The sequence below is a fragment of the Taudactylus pleione genome, unplaced genomic scaffold (assembly GCF_031769625.1).
Source record: "Taudactylus pleione unplaced genomic scaffold, aTauple2 ptg000612l, whole genome shotgun sequence".
In the NCBI taxonomy this organism is placed as follows: domain Eukaryota; kingdom Metazoa; phylum Chordata; class Amphibia; order Anura; family Myobatrachidae; genus Taudactylus; species Taudactylus pleione.
The window spans coordinates 1063126-1067149 of NW_028285014.1; the positions used below are offsets into that span (position 1 = coordinate 1063126).

General features: G+C 34.0%; 2 non-coding genes across 2 annotated transcripts; both read left to right on the forward strand.

Annotated features, from left to right (window-relative positions):
- Window positions 1–433: 433 nt before the first annotated feature.
- On the forward strand, window positions 434–542 carry TRNAL-CAA (transfer RNA leucine (anticodon CAA)). Its single transcript has 2 exons — window positions 434–471; window positions 497–542. It is a non-coding gene; the product is annotated as a tRNA-Leu (tRNA).
- Window positions 543–2738: 2196 nt separating this feature from the next.
- On the forward strand, window positions 2739–2847 carry TRNAL-CAA (transfer RNA leucine (anticodon CAA)). The gene is made up of 2 exons: window positions 2739–2776; window positions 2802–2847. It is a non-coding gene; the product is annotated as a tRNA-Leu (tRNA).
- Window positions 2848–4024: the final 1177 nt, after the last annotated feature.

The following is a 4024-nucleotide window of genomic DNA, read 5'->3' on the forward strand; positions in this document are numbered from 1 at the left end:
ATGTCCTCGTGTTCTTGTACATCTCTTCCTTTGAAGAATAAATATTGTTTGCACAACATTCTTTTAGTGTTCAGTAATCTAAACATAAAACAGAAGAATAATTAGCATTGAAAGTATTTTAAGGCTCTTAGACTTTACATATAACGTGATATACAATTTACTTCTAAGACAAACTAATCTGTTCTGCTAGGATGAAGACCTTAGTAAAGGGTGGCAACAGTAATTTTGAAGGATAACACTTTAGCTTGAGCCATTTTTCCTAAATAATGTTATTTAAGAAACAGCTTTTAGAGGAAATGCATTAATCTAAGATCTTGATTTAATGACCCCTTTTTCAACAAGTCCAAATTATTTGTCAAAATCACAATCAAAAATATAAATAGTAAAATGATAAACCCTAATAGGCAGCAGGTTTGGACATACTGATGTGCTTGTCAGGATGGCCGAGCGGTCTAAGGCGCCAGACTCAAGATTTTACTCTTCTGGTTAATGGGAATTCTGGTCTCTATAAAGAGGCGTGAGTTCAAATCCCACTTCTGACAATATTTTCTTGCTCTTTGGTTATGTTTTAGACTCAAAATGACAGACATTGAGAAGTATGCTCAGGACGTCCACAGTCTTTCAATCTTTCCTCTCCCAGACATTGATATCTTGATCCCATTTATTTCCTTGCAATGTGAAGCGCAATGATTGTATGAATTAAAGGGCATAGAAGCTGTTAAAGACATAAGAATTGATCAATTTTCCCATCTACACTCCAATCAAGATCAAATTACATTAGAGTTAAATTAATTAAATTATTCTTAAATGATAAAGACAATATGATTAGTTTTAAAATTCTAAAGTTCAGTTCATGTAGAAATTTTCTATTGAAATAATGTATTACATAGAAACAGAATTTGATGGTAGATAAGAACCACTTGGCCCACGTAGTCTGCTCCTTTTCATGTATCCTTCAGGCAACTTCAACCCTATTTGCTCCTTACATTTCTCTTAAGGATATTCTTATGCCTATCCCAAGCGTGTTTAAATTGTTTCACCATTTAGCTTCAACAACATCGGATGGGAGGCTTTTCTATTTATCAACTACCCTTCTGTGAAGTAATTTTTCTTCAAATTTCCTCTAAGTCTACCTCCCTCCAGTTTCAGTGCATGTCCTCGTGTTCTTGTACATCTCTTCCTATGAAGAATAAGTATCGTTTGCACAACATTCTTTTAGTATTCAGTAATCTAAACATAAAACACAAGAATAATTGGCATCGAAAGTATTTTAAGGCTCTTAGACTTTACATATAACGTGATATACAATTTACTTCTAAGACAAACTAATCTGTTCTGCTAGGATGAAGACCTTAGTAAAGGGTGGCAACAGTGATTTTGAAGGATAACACTTTAGCTTGAGCCATTTTTCCTAAATAATGTTATTTAAGGAACAACTTTTAGCGGAAATGCATTAATATAAGATCTGGATTTAATGACCCCTTTTCCAACAAGTCCAAATTATGTGTCAAAATCACAATCAAAAATATAAATAGTAAAATGATAAACCCTAACAGGCAGCAGGTTTGAACATACTGATGTTCTTGTCAGAATGGCCAGGTGGTCTAAGGCGCCAGACTCAAGATTCTACTCTTCCAGTTAATGGGAATTCTGGTCTCTGTAAAGAGGCATGGGTTCAAATCCCACTTCTGACAATATTTTCATGCTGTTTGGTTATGTTTTAGACTCAAAATGACCGACATTGAAAAGTATGCTCTGGACATCCACAGTCTTTCAATCTTTCCTCTCCCAGACATTGATATCTTGATCCCATTTATTTCTAAGCCATGTGAAGTGCAATGATTGAATGAATAAAAGGGCATAGAAACTGTTAAACACCTAAGAATTGATCAATTTTCCCATCTACATTCCAATCAAGATCAAATTACATTAGAGTTAAATTAATTAAATTATTCTTAAATGATAAAGACACTATGATTAGTTTTAAAATTCTAAAGTTCAGTTAATGTAGAAATTGGCTTTTGAAATAATATATTACATAGAAACAGAATTTGATGGCAGATAAGAACCACTTGGCCCATGTAGTCTGCTCCTTTTCATGTATCCTTTTGGCAACTTCAACCCTATTTGCTCCTAACATTTCTCTTAAGGATATTCTTATGCCTATCCCAAGCATGTTTAAATTGTTTCACCATTTAGCTTCAACAACATCGGATGGGAGGCTTTTCTTTTTATCAACTCCCCTTTCTGTGAAGTAATTTTTCTTCAAATTTCCTCTAAGTCTACCTCCCTCCAGTTTCAGTGCATGTCCTCGTGTTCTTGTACATCTCTTCCTTTGAAGAATAAATATTGTTTGCACAACATTCTTTTAGTGTTCAGTAATCTAAACATAAAACAGAAGAATAATTAGCATTGAAAGTATTTTAAGGCTCTTAGACTTTACATATAACGTGATATACAATTTACTTCTAAGACAAACTAATCTGTTCTGCTAGGATGAAGACCTTAGTAAAGGGTGGCAACAGTAATTTTGAAGGATAACACTTTAGCTTGAGCCATTTTTCCTAAATAATGTTATTTAAGAAACAGCTTTTAGAGGAAATGCATTAATCTAAGATCTTGATTTAATGACCCCTTTTTCAACAAGTCCAAATTATTTGTCAAAATCACAATCAAAAATATAAATAGTAAAATGATAAACCCTAATAGGCAGCAGGTTTGGACATACTGATGTGCTTGTCAGGATGGCCGAGCGGTCTAAGGCGCCAGACTCAAGATTTTACTCTTCTGGTTAATGGGAATTCTGGTCTCTATAAAGAGGCGTGAGTTCAAATCCCACTTCTGACAATATTTTCTTGCTCTTTGGTTATGTTTTAGACTCAAAATGACAGACATTGAGAAGTATGCTCAGGACGTCCACAGTCTTTCAATCTTTCCTCTCCCAGACATTGATATCTTGATCCCATTTATTTCCTTGCAATGTGAAGCGCAATGATTGTATGAATTAAAGGGCATAGAAGCTGTTAAAGACATAAGAATTGATCAATTTTCCCATCTACACTCCAATCAAGATCAAATTACATTAGAGTTAAATTAATTAAATTATTCTTAAATGATAAAGACAATATGATTAGTTTTAAAATTCTAAAGTTCAGTTAATGTAGAAATTGGCTATTGAAATAATATATTTCATAGAAACAGAATTTGATGGCAGATAAGAACCACTTGGCCCACGTAGTCTGCTCCTTTTCATGTATCCTTCAGGCAACTTCAACCCTATTTGCTCCATACATTTCTCTTAAGGATATTCTTATGCCTTTCCCATGAGTGTTTAAATTGTTTCACCATTTAGCTTCAATAACATCAGATGGGAGGCTTTTCTATTTATCAACTACCCTTTCTGTGAAGTAATTTTTCTTCAAATTTCCTCTAAGTCTACCTCCCTCCAGTTTCAGTGCATGTCCTCGTGTTCTTGCACATCTCTTCCTATGAAGAATAAGTATTGTTTGCACAACATTCTTTTAGTATTCAGTAATATTAACATAAAACACAAGAATAATTTGCATCGAAAGTATTTTAAGGCTCTTAGACTTTACATATAATGTGATATACAATTTACTTCTAAGACAAACTAATCTGTTCTGCTAGGATGAAGACCTTAGTAAAGGGTGGCAACAGTAATTTTGAAGGATAACACTTTAGCTTGAGCCCTTTTTCCTAAATAATGTTATTTAGGAAACAGCTTTTAGAGGAAATGCATTAATCTAAGATCTTGATTTTATGACCTCTTTTTCAACAAGTCCAAATTATTTGTCAAAATCACAATCAAAAATATAAATAGTAAAATGATAAACCCTAACAGGCAGCAGGTTTGGACATACTGATGTGGTTGTCAGGATGGCCGAGCGGGCTAAGGCGCCAGACTCAAGATTCTACTCTTCCAGTTAATGGGAATTCTGGTCTCTGTAAAGAGGCGTGGGTTCAAATCCCTCTTCTGACAATATTTTCTTGCTGTTTGGTTATG